This window comes from Nyctereutes procyonoides, unplaced genomic scaffold (genome assembly GCF_905146905.1).
Source record: "Nyctereutes procyonoides isolate TBG_1078 unplaced genomic scaffold, NYPRO_anot_genome, whole genome shotgun sequence".
Classification (NCBI taxonomy): Eukaryota; Metazoa; Chordata; class Mammalia; order Carnivora; family Canidae; genus Nyctereutes; species Nyctereutes procyonoides.
This window is the reverse complement of record NW_026575142.1, coordinates 70,588,517-70,602,370: the sequence shown is the minus strand read 5'-3', so window position 1 is coordinate 70,602,370 and position 13,854 is coordinate 70,588,517. Positions and strand designations below refer to the sequence as shown.

General features: G+C 32.4%; 1 protein-coding gene across 2 annotated transcripts in view; it reads right to left on the bottom strand.

Moving 5' to 3' along the window:
• NAALADL2 (N-acetylated alpha-linked acidic dipeptidase like 2) overlaps positions 1-13,854 on the bottom strand; it is an 880,849-nt gene that overhangs the window by 131,864 nt on the left and 735,131 nt on the right. The window lies entirely within an intron of this gene.

Sequence of the window (13,854 nt, the reverse complement as noted above, 5' to 3'; positions counted from 1 at the left end):
TTGAACCACTCAGATCCCCCCAAACACTGCAATATTTAGATCAAGGGGGCTATATAAATTTTTTAAGTATGTATTTTCTAGTTTTCCCAATTTAAGTTCCAAATGTAATATCATCCTCATGAACACCTTTGGTGGCCAGGTTTCACCCTCTTCTACCATTCTCCATTAAAGGAAACAAGATATTATTGGAGAAATGTCTTATTCAAGATCATGGGAAGGGAAAGTACAAAGCAAGTCTCAAAAATCTTGTGCCAAAAATCAAGGAAGCTGTCAAAGATTGATGTAGTCATGTCAAAAAATTACAGGACAAAACTTGAAAGAATTTTGTCAAAGTTGGGATAATCTGAACTTTGAACACAAATGATTTTAGTTGATGGAGATCATTGATTCTATGAAAATTGACTTAATATATAAAAACACTGCAAGGGGAAAACATCAAAAGCATTTATTATTACCATGTGAAGCAGCTATTATATCAACTCCATGACAATTATTAGTAGAGAAAATTAATTAAACATGTAATCTGCCTTTTAATAGAAACAATTCACCGTTAACCAAATAGTTTTATGTAAGAATATTTGTTAAAGGCAAAATAAATAATAAAATTAGAAAATTATCATCTTACAATCTTTAGTAAAACTAGTGATTCGGATGAGAATCATAGATTATCATAAAACTATCAGGTTAGTGGCTAACAAATGCAATTTGTGCTGATCGCCGCTGTTTATGTTCCTTCTCCGTCAGGATGCATGGTGGTCATACCTTTCCCAGTCCCTCAAGGTTAGGCATAGTCCTGTGACTTGGTACAGGCATGAAAGCAAGGGTAACTCATGGGCAGAAACTCGGAAGAGCCACTCCACACTGTCCATTTCATTCTTTCCCTGCCTTGGTGATTACAAAGAGTGCACTGATATGTGGAAAGTTGCAGGATTTTAATGAATAAGAATTTTTTTTTTTTTTTGCCATTTTAAGCCAGTGAGATTTTGGGATTATTACTGCAGTGTAACCTAGCTTTTCATGACTATTATAATGGGAAATTGAACACTTGACTGTGCTAAACTAACATCATAGATACAATTTTCTAGTAACAAGGGAAAACATCACTATTCAATGAAGAGATCAGAATCTCATTACACTCATCAAATGATAAATCTTAGAATCATTGATGATATTTCTACTAGGTAAGAAGTGCATCTGATGGAATACAATATGATGCATATATCATCAATGTTGTATTATAGCCAGAAAATCTTAATATTAACATATGATCAGACTTTAAAATTCAACTTCTAGTTCAAAGGCTATTCAGGGGATAGAGGAATATGTTAAATGACACCACATATCCATAAGGTAAAACTAATGACAGGACAACTGGCCTATTCTCTTCACCAAATCAGTGTTGTGGGGTGGGGTGGGGGGATTTGCCTAATGGCTTTTTTGCATTTTTAGGCATGTAAGGCAGTATGATACAGTGAAATACAGGCCAGTAGACTTTCTTATGTTGCTTATCATCATATCCCTGGACTGTAAGGGATCATCATATCCCTGAACTATATTCTTAAATAGAGATGTTGAGTAAATATTTTATAAGGATGAAAGAGATTGGAGCTTAGTCTGAGTCCTATTTTTTTTTAAATATTTTTATTTATTTATTTACTTGCGAGACAGAGAGAGAGAGTATGAGTGGGATGAGGGGCAGAGGGAGAAGCAGACCTCCTGATGAGCTCAGGGGCTCCATCCCAGGATTCTGGAATCATGACCTGAGCCAAAGGCAGATGCTTGACCACCTGAGCCCCAGGTGCCCCATTTAAATATATATAATATGTATAGTATATATATATTTTTATTGATTTATTTGAGAGAGAGAGAGAGAGAGAGAGCATGTGTGTGCAAGAGACAATGAGCAGAAGAAGAGGGAGAGGGAGAGGAAGAAGTAGACTCTCTTGCTGAGCAGGGAGCTTGACGAGGGACTCTATTCCAGGACCTTGTTGTAATTTTGACCTTCACATCTATGGGTAGCAGTTAATTACCTATAAAATGAGTTGTTTAAAGGATAACTTTTGACGATATTTTCAGCACTATTAAGCTGCAAAACTAGGATATTTAGTTATTTACATTACTGTTGCCATTACTACATTTGATGCTAGTAATAGAATAACCTTTTGAGAAGAGTCAACCATTCTGGAACAGGAAATATTTATTTAAAAAGTAGAGAGTGTCTTCATTTCCAATTGATATTCCAACAAGGTTTTTGAGAACCTGACAAGTTAATTTTCACATTTATATGGAAGAACAAAGGGCAAGAACAGTCAAGATATTCTTACAGAAGAATTAAGTAGAGACCATGAACTACCAGATAGGAAGATTTATTTTAAAGACATATGTTTGTACATCAATGGATGAATAGACTAGAATAGAATTAAGAGCCCAGAAACAAACCTATACATGTGTAGAAACTTGACAAAACAGTTTTATTGTACATAGTTAAGGAATTTATTATTCTCAATAAATTAGGAAGAAAATAGAAAAATAGAAAATTACACCCCTAACTAAATAATCATCATCATCATGGGAGATTAAAAATTAAAATGTTAAAACAATTATAAAGATTTATAAAGTAGCATAAAAATATTGTCTTGGGTTATGGAAGAACTTCTTAAAATGCTGAAAACACTAAACATAAAAAAAATTGTTAAATTAGATTACACTGAAATAAGAACTGTTCATTAAAAGATACAATAAAAAGAGTGGAAATAAAAGTCAAAATCTGGGAGGAGATATTTACGCCACATAAATCTTACAAGTTCATGGCCAGAATAAAGAAATATCTCCCACGAGTCAATAAAAAAGATAAACAATCCAATAAAAAAATTAAATTTGGCAACTAACAGGTGCTTAAAAAACAGATGTACAAACATCTAGAAAACCCAAACTGCCAATATGTAAAAACACTCAATTTCATTAGCAATCAGAGAAAGGTGTAGAATTTCACCCACAATTGCATATATCCTATTAGCAAAAATTAAAAACTATCAAGTTTGGTAGAAGATTATATTAAAGGAAATTGTCATACATGCCTCCATGAATTGATACTACATGAGTCCACTTAGCTTAACAGCACTGGAAACTAGTCACTTGTGTCAACATAACTATTTATTCCAAAAAAATCTTGTTTATGAAGACTTTAAGTTAATAAATAACTTCATTGTGTCAAGAAATTTCTACAAACCAATATGTCCAGACAAATAGCCTACTCTTCCATGCAAACACAAACTTCCCTGGGTAATATGCTGCTCACTTGGACAAACAACTCATTTATAAAATAGTCTTCCCTTTATTGTGTTCACCATCCCTAATCTATCATCATGAATTTTCCCATTAAAAATTATTTCTCTGAATTAGAACGCTCACCTTAAAATTTAAGTCTAGATACTCAAATCTATTAATATTTCCTCCAGGATATTCCCTTCTGAAATATGACTAAGATTCAGTCAAGGTGTTGTCCTCTCTGTGTGAAGTCAGTGTAATAACTTTTGCTTAATCAGTAGACTATTCTGGTGGTTTTTGGGGGACTTGACAGTCAATTATCCCAGCAATTTAGCATTACCTAATAGGTTTAAACACAAGTCTGTAATTCCATCCCTTGGTATATATCTTAGAGAAACTCTTATACAAGGAGACTTGTACAAAACGTTCTTAATAGTTGCTGGAAACAAATGAAATAGCCATCAACAGTGGAGCAGTACGTAACCTTCCATATATCTACACAATAGAATGTTTTACAGTAATAAAAATAAATTACAATTATACCTACCGATCTGGATGAGGAAGAGGGAACTCGGCTTCTCTTCATTACCAATCAAAATTTGTAAAACTTGAAACCCAGCTAACACATGTCTTTACTTATTTTTCAAAATCAAATACACCTTTGTTCTTCTGAATACTGTAACTCCTTTTTTGAATATTTGACTGATAGAAAATATATCATGTAGAGATGTTCAAAAAAGTCCATGTTATATTAAAAAAGCAGTAATCTTTTTTTTTTTTTGCTTTAAAATCCCTTTATTATTTCCCCAAGTCATCTGACATAAAAAGTATAGTTTTTCCTACTCTGAAATAATTCTGTTCTCTAAGATTCTCATCAGTCTCTTATTCATGCTTTTACTATGTGGTCCCATGTTCCCAGTCACTTAGTGTTTTCATTCTGACATATCTCTCTGTCTTCATACCCTCCTTCAATCGGGCTATCACTAATCTGAATTAGCCAAGATTATTAATCAAAGAAGTTATGATGAGCCACAATTTCTTGATCTTGCTTAGGGTCTTTCTTCCAAACCAGGGTTTATAACAACTTTACTTTCTTTTTCACATAAGGAAATCAGGCATAACCCAATCAGCACAATTATTTCCCTGGTCACAAGAAAAGACTCAAAATAAGCATGATGCCAGTTCAGGGTGATAAGATGAGGGTCCGTTTTGCTGGGGCTTTCTAGAAATCAGCAGTATTGCTCTTCTGAGAAAGTCACCAGAGGACAGATCTTCTCTTGCTTGCTTTGACAGAATTAGGTACAGATAGGATTCTAGGGACTGCTCCGAGCATTTTCTACAATGGGGGAATTCCGCTGGTGAAATGCCCAACAGAGAGAAGGGTAGAACTAAGAGGATAATAGAGAAGTAGATCAAGTGCTGCGATTGAGCCACTCTGGAAGCATGCCTCTTTAGTTACATGAGAAAAATAGAATTATGTTCTTTTTATTGAACAAGTCTGCATGTAGTTCTTTATTAATGACAAACACAATATCCTACTTGGTAGGGACTTTTTCACTTTTGAAGAAAACATTTCTAAAATGGATTACCTTCTTCCTAGCTATCTTAAAAGTCAGTAATGATAAGGGTCATAATTCTTTCTCTTGACAACTAGAAAACATAATTATGACTGTTCATTATTTTATTTTAGAAAGTGGAATTATTACTATTTGAGCCTCCACTAATGGTCAAGAACACTATAATTTTAAATGTAATTCATTCCTAAACCTTAGCTTATAATATCAAATAGATATATTAGTAAATAAATCATAATTAAGTTTAACTAAATATTATTCTATCACAAACAAAAGTTTTATTTGCCCTTCAAACAAAAATCTGTTTGATTTATTCAAATCCAATTCTCGCCTGGTTCCTAAAATTCAATTTAATATTGTTAAAGTATTAGTATTTGTGGAATACATTCATTCTATCCTAAAAAATCAATTGCTGTGAACTCTTTGAGAGACACTGCATAATTAAAATGCTGGCTACTAAATGACAGAAAAACTGCAACTTTTAAGTATTTTCTGTATTACACCAATAGCCACAGAATACATAGGTCCAAGGATGATTTAAAAACAAACAAACAAAAACAGGATGACATTCAGACTGTCTTGGAAAAGAGGACATACAGGCATATATATATATATATATATATATATATATGTATATATATATATATATATATATATAAATCCAGAGTTTTTCAAGGAATAATATGGAGAGTAACGAGCACTGAAAATTTGTATCATTGATTCATTCATACCACATGATGGGTGTGTATGTGTGTGTCTGTGTGTGTAAGGGGATCTTGTTTTATCATAACACATGGGGACAATGGTTACCGTCCCCAGGTCGTGTGAGCATCATGATCAAAGTCCATTATAATAGACTCGGAAAGACTGCTCAGATTCTTCTGGTTTGTCGTCTTATATTTGATTTTTTTTAATAAGTGGTTATTGCCTGGGGCTTTTAAATATTTTTTATTATACAGAGGCTTTATTTCAACAACAGATTTTGGGAGGACATTTGACCTGCCTACCTAGGGCTAATCTGTTATCCACTGACTGGATTGTCCTTTGCCTCTGTACCTCTGCATCACTTCAAGGATGATATTGTTTGAGAAAGGGTGTGAAAAGACAAAGAATCTCTTGTTCAAAGTGAGGGGCCAATGAAGAAATTGACATTAAAATTCACTTTCAATATATTGACATTTACCAGAAATAAGAAAGATGTATTTAGCTCAGACAAAATTCAGAAGTGTTACTTTATGGGACGAGGCTATCATCATTTCCTGAATCACACATGAAAGCTTTCCAGAGTAGGTTGACTGTGTCTTTATAAGATTGCCATATTATTTATAGGTGATCATAGAGCTTCCTATCCTGATTTATATCATTAACATATTTATGTTCTGCAATAAATACATGTTAAAATCAGTCAGTGTATATATTGAAGAAAAAATGTATGCTAAGAGAATCACAGCTTTTCTCCTTCACTTAATGTGCAATATTAACTCTTGTAATTTGATGAGACAAAAATATCTATTTTGATGATGAACTACCCTTTAAAAAGGGTGTCAGATTTGACAGGTGTCTATTGTGTAACAATTTGCTTTTGAGTAACAAAAACAAAGACAAAAAAGAGAAACTTATAGCATAAGGTATGCCTTTAGAAACTGTAATACTTGTGCCATATAATGAAAAACAATAAACCAAACCTCTCTAGGCAAGAGAAAATATAGTCAGCACCATTTCCAATTTCAGTAAATGAAGATATTGAGTTTAATTATACATTTATGAAGAAAATGCACACCTATAAAATTTCCTTTTCAAAGCATACAAGGTTGGTTTCAATATCCCATCATTTCCCTTGAGTAGCCCCAACCAACATTCTTTATCACAAAGTACAATCTCTGCATTGAAAATACATATTTGGGATATTTTCTGGTTTAGCTCATGTCATGAAACACAGTATAGATCCCTACGGAGACATCTTGCATCTAGTAACAACAATTTGATATAGCAGAAAAAAATTTTCAAAGTATTTTTAAAAATAACAAAAGTCTTAAATCTCACAGCTTCAAAATAACCTCAAATGTACAAGTCTGATTAAATCCTATCATTATACTTGCTTTGCTAAATAGAATACAGTATTCTCATATTTCATCCAAATAATATATCAACATTAAAGATACTTGGAAGACACTCAGATTTGCTCAGATTAGAAATCGGAGCCAGGTTTTTAAGCATTTAAAGAACTGTACCAGAAATCTATTAGCTCACGAATACATGGCTGTGGGATTCATGAAACTGAATAAAAGATATCCGGTCTCTTCCTTTTTCTCTGACTTTACATAAGGGCTACTATGCTATGATTTTTAAGCTATAGCTTAGAATGACATCTCCGGAGCCATAAAATCCTTCTGTATTTTAGTCTGCCTTTGTGTCCTATCGTTATAAAATCAACAGATTCTTTTAGTGGATTGTTTTCAGTTGCCATGCTCTGAGAATCTTAATATCACAACAACTGGTACAAACATAATTTATTAGTGACATTTAGAAATAATCACGGATTCATATTTTGCAAATTATGTGTTTAAAATAAATTAGCAGGATATAACTGTATTAGTCAAAGTCATTCTGGTTATTACCTCTAAATGTAACTAATATCAGCTGAAATGGTTAAAAATTAGAATTATTTAAATGTTTTCCATTATTGAAGACACCATATCTTGCCTTTATTCACACCACTGCAAAATTGAGTTAAAATTTATAGCTATAAGTAAGGGCAACTATAATTACTTTGTTAGAATACAAACTATATAAGAATCACTAGTCCTGACTTCCAGGCTTTATACAAACGCTGCCTTATTCTGCAATTTAATCTCACTGCGATACTTTCTCCACACGCATAATAGGAATGAATACTATATTATTCCTATTATTTTTTCTTTGGAATATTGCAATATCCAAATAATTTCATAAAAGATCTCTATTTTGACATTATATAAGAAAAGGAAGAACTGCATACACATTTAAAAACAATATTTTTAAACCCCTGTACTAAAAATGTATTAATATTGCATATCCCACAATAATTAAAGACAAAGAAATATTTTTTTCTTAAATTAGATGGAAAAAAACAATATGACTAGTAATTGGAATTTCTTAAGGGAGCTCACCTGCAGAATTAGGTCATTTGCTAGTTTCCATGGTACCACATGTGTAAGGTGCTTTTCATTTTCCTGGATGTATCATTCATACTCAGAGATTTTAAAGTATAATATAGAGCATTTGGGGTTCTGGAGGAAAAGTACAATTAATCCAATAATGCAATAGATAGCATCTTTCCTCTCCTTCCCCAAATGCTATATACTGACACTTGATTTTAAGCCCTTTCCTTTTCAACATATCTATAGTGTTTTGTTTAAAATAGGGTTATCAATCATCATTTATTGAGTGTGGATTATGGCAAAAATTTATCAAGAAAATGCTAATAAAATATATTAAATCCAAAAGGATATAAAATAAATACAGGATGTTACATCAATTAAAAGTAGAGCAGGGGTGCCTGGGTGGCTCAGTCGGTTAAGTGTCTGCCTTCGGCTCAGGTCATGGTCTCAGGGTCCTGAGATTGAGCCCCATGACTTCATGTTCCTGATGCTGTTGGGCTCCCTGCTCATCCAGGAGTCTGTTTCTCCCTCTGCCTCTGCCCCTTCCTTCCCCTGTTTGTTCTCTCTCTCTCTCTCTCTAATAATAAAAAAAAAATGAAATCTAAAAAAAAAAATGTAGACCAAAGAAATGGTTAACAAGTCATGTGAACTCTATGGATAATGGCAAAGAACTGAGAATTGGGCATAAATGAAGAGAAAAAAAATAATTCTAAAATTCCAAACAATTGGTTCAGAAGTTACAGTGACCAGTTGACCAGGCAAATGCACTTTTTTTTTCTGGATTTTTAAAGATTGTGGTAAAATACACATAACATAAAATTTGCCACCAGTCATTTTTAAGTATGATTGAGTGGTATGAAATATGCTCCTAACGTGTAACCAGGACCAATATCCGTCTCTGGAACTCTTATGCCTTGTGCAAGTTACAAGGTGTAAAACTGAAACTCTATACCCATTAAATAAAAATGCCCCATTCCTACCCCAACCTCCATTCTATGTTTTTTTTTTTTTTTCCTCCTTGGTTTCGATTACTTCAAGTACATCATATACATGGAAGCATATAGAATTTGTCAATTTGTGATTGGCTTATTTCAACATGGGTGAAACTCTTCAAGTTTCATCCATGTTGTGGCCTGTGTCAAAATCTCCCTCCTTTTTAAGGCTAAACAATATTCCATCGTATGTATACACCCCATTTTACGTATCCATTTATCCCTCCACGGACACTGGGGATGTGTGCATGTTTTAGCTATTGTGAGTAATACTGTTATCAACGTGGGTATACAAATATGTTTTCAAGACTCCACTTTCAATTCTGTGGGTATTTACCCAGAAGTGGAATTGGTAGATCATATAATTCTATTTGTAATGTTCTGAGGAACTGCCATAGTTTTCCACAGCAGCTACACCATTTTATATTCCCACGAACAGTGCACAGGGGTTTCAATTTCTCTACATCCTTGTCAACACTTGTTATTCTTTGTTTTGTTTTGTTTTTAATAGTAGCCATCTTAATGGTGTGAGGTTGTGGGGAAATATGCTTTTGAACACTTCCTCTTTCTTATAATGTGTCTTTTCCAATGGATCCCATAAACCATTCTAGCCTGGCTCGTTTGTCCTCTCCCTGTCACTCTTGCTCCTCTGCATGAATATTGTCAGGGCAACATTCTTGCACCATCGGTAATGATGAAAATGTTCTATGATCTGCGCCATCCTATGCAACCCTTAGCCATATGTGGTTACTAAACATGTGAATTGTGGCTAATGATATTGAGGAAATTAAGTTCTGGTTTTATTTAATTTATTTTTTAATTTAAAGCTACATGTGACAAGTCATTATTGCATCAGCTAATGCCTTGGATTCTATTTCTTCCTGAGCTCCAATCGTGTATCCAACTACCACCATGACAGATTTGTCCAGATGCACGAAGTATCCAAAATTCCGCATGTTCAATGCTAAACTCTATCACTTTCTTCAGCTCAATGCCCAATTTGGTTAATTCAATAATATTAACTTTGCCCATAATGGAACTATTCAAATTACCCTTTACTCTTCACTCTGCTTCATGTCCCATATCCATTAAATCATATATTCTGTTATTCAAACCTAAAAAAAGTCTCTCAAATCTGCCTTTTGTTATTGAAAGTACACATCATCATTTCTCACACAATATTACCAACAACCTGCTTTTTAAAGAATTCTCAAGGGTAGCTAATTGACATTAAAGATGAAGTTAATATTTCTTAAAGTCTTCAAATGTCGCCTTTCTGGTGAATTTCTCAAATCTAGTCAGAAGCATAAACTCCATCTTCGTTCTCCTCATAACTTGTTCATATCACTATCACCTCTTTTAGTATGTTACATTGAAATGATTTCCTTACCTGTTTACTTCTTTTGACCCACTCCTATGTAATAACTGTTTTTGTATTTCAAGTGTTCTGCTTCAACCTTGGCTTATAATAGGCTACTAAAATACTTAGATAACTAATAACAATTTATGAGCTAAATGTTGAAGATTTAGAAACATAACTAGAAAAGTCCTAGGTAGAGAGGGAGAAATAAGCCTATTCCAAAACATAAATCCATGGAGATTTTTATTCACTTATTAAAAGATTAGCAGCTCAGATTTATATTGGTATTTCATTCATGTGTAGTCTTCGGAGAAATTAGTTTGGCTTCTATGATAATTAAAAAAAAACAAGTACTATTTTTAAAGGTAATTATAGAAGATAAGAAAACATCTCCAACATCAAGACAGTATGTCCTGCCCTTCGGCAACTTTATACAATACCACCTGACTGTCATTGAAGCAATGATGAATTACACCTTTTAGCATCAATATTGAGTCTCATTCATTACTTTCTTAGGTTGCATGCTTTATATCAAAAAGACAAATGCTGACATAAATTCATACTTTGTAAAAAATATATTTTTAAAGAGCTACAGGACAGCATTTGAAAGCTACATACTAGGACTCATAGCTCTTATCCCATGTATGAGTGCAGTTTATTTATTTTAATTTTTTTATTCAGAAAAATAACACCATTGATAGACTATTAACTTTTTAATACTTAGGAACTATAATTTAATTTTACATACGTCTTATTTGGGATCTATAACAAAGGCCTAGAATGTAAAGTTACTCATTTGTAAAGGATAATAGATTGCATTACATGAACATTTGTATTAGATGTATATGCTTCTTATATTTATTTAATTAGGCAAAATAAATATGTCATTGTGTCATAGTGCCATGTATTGAATTCAAATTTTATTGGGAGGAATAAGGAATAGTATCTTCAATATTTCAAATTACTATAGATTTCTTTAAAATGTTTTATAATTGGTATATCAGTAATTGTATTTTATCATTTTCTAACGTGTTTCTCCCATTTCACATCAGGTTTTCAGAATTCACAGCGACAGAACTTATACATAACTGGATCTTTTTATTCAAAATCCATTGCTAATTTCTATAATATCTCACTGTTATGTAAAAAAGGAGTGTACTAAATACATGATATACTATGATAATACCATTATTATTCTTACTGAAAAAATATTCCAAAGGCCTTGATCAATCTTTTATAAATTAAATTATATATTCTCTTTGTATACTCTAACCTACCAGTGTATTCTCAACATTTAATCAATTAGTTGAATTGTACACTTTCATATCTAACTTATGCAGGTAAGAGTCTACTTTCAAGACATCAGCACTCATACTTTTTAATGTGTTAATAATTATACTCAATTACATCCATATTGCATTTCCAGAGAAAATGTATACATTGTCTTTCAATCTCACAGAATCCCAGTGAGGAAAGCCCTTATGAGTGTATTCCTTTTTGATGTAGAAAATAAAATAAAGTTTTACTACATTAAATAACAAGTTGATAGCCAATGTAGTAAAATCTGTGCTCCATATATCCTAGTCATGTGCCTAGTCAGCTCCACCATATTTTTATTTTTATTTGGTTGTTGATCAATGAAAATTTGACCTTAAAATAAAGTATTTATTAAGTACTTCTTGTTATGGTTCCCTAGTTTCTTCTATTGGTAAACTAATATTGAACTTCTGAAAGCACAGTTTCTTCCCCTGGCCTATCTCTCCAACATGAATGGTTACCATAAGTAAACATGATGATTAGGGAAACAGTATCAACAGTAGATAAATATATTTGGCCATGAAAAGTGCCACAGGCCTCTTACTTCTGCACTTATGCATGATTTATTTCTTCACAGAATGTTTTCCATCATCCATTTAATGGGTTAGTATCTGTTTACATGTGAAATGAATTTGAAAATAAATGTAGAACCGGTGGTAATGTCTGTGCACAAATTTGTGTATTCTTTCAAAAGGTCTCTGACATTCTGTGTTTTACACTAAGTGCTGACTTCATAAATATGTTCAGCCTATGTCCTACTCTACTTCACTCCCTTCTTGTCCCATCCCTACTTCCCAACATGCTCTTAGAGGTTGTGGTGTGGCCAAGACATCACTGTGTGTTTCCACTTCTCACTATACATCTGATATCACTAGGGTCTCAAATTATTCATTCCATAAAAATCCACTGAACTCCCTGACCCAAAGGAAAGCAGAAAAAAATGAAGAAAATATTACTATTCCATTGCCCTAAAGTCCTCTAATGCTTCACTTAAAAATAAGTAAATAAACCTAGACTTTAAGTATCCAGAATATTTGAATGAATACACACATCTGCACACAAACACCCTCATCTAAATGTATGCAGATGTATATACTCATTTAAATAGGTATATAGATACATAGATATAGATATCTATTTTTATCTATCAATCTACCATCTTTGGAAGTATTAAGAATATACTTAATATTTTGAATACTAAGGAACTATTTTCCTTAGTAAAGGGGGGCACTTCCATATTGCTATATCCAAATAAATATGTATATTAAAGGATGGGTACATTAAAAACTAAATCAAAGAAGTGAAATAAATTGCAAAGCAAAGAGGTATAAATATAGTTAAGATTTAGATATTTTGAGCTTAGGAGAATTTTAAGTAAAATGTGGTCCAAACTCCTCTTATTTCAAAATTTCAGAAGAAATAAATTCAGTTTTTTAAAAAGCTAGGGTAGACCTAGAATCCTAGTCTGTATTCTGAGTTCATTCTAATGCCATTTACTGAGTTCAGTTCATTATATCACATTTCCTGTTCATGAAAGAGAAAAATAGCCATGTAAAATTTCACTAAGAAGATTTAAGAATGATTCAATCTTTCAACTAAGCATATATAAATATGGATTATTTTAAATGTGCTGAAATGCCAATATTCTCTATAAACTCTATCCCCAAAAGGGAGGTTATGACAGGTTAAACAAATAGCTGGTAAATGTAAAAATTCATATGATGTCATATGATGTCAGAGATTAAATTTATTTACTCCATATTGTACAATCTAATTTTCTCCATATTATAAACTCACAGCTAAGAGTTTTAAGAAAAATGTAGGTACAATCATCATAGTATAAAAGCATTTATTATAAATGCAGTCTTTTTTTTTAAAGAGCCATTTTTCTTTTACCGAAATTAAAAAGTACCACCGCAAAAACTGAGTCTCTTAAATACTGAAACAAAGATACAAAAATTCAAAGACACATTTTATACTGCCCTTAATCAAAGGGTGTACTTGAGAGTATACCACAAATCTACTTTCAGATGAAGAAACAACCCTAATTGTTTTATTAAAGACTGATTTTGAATACAAATTATGCTGTTGGTCAGTATGATCTTGATTGAGTAGTTTATCATCTTCACTCCTTAGTAAAATAACAGGAGGTACTTAAAATCTTTTCGAGTATATTTAATAAATGAAAATATAAGATTTATCTT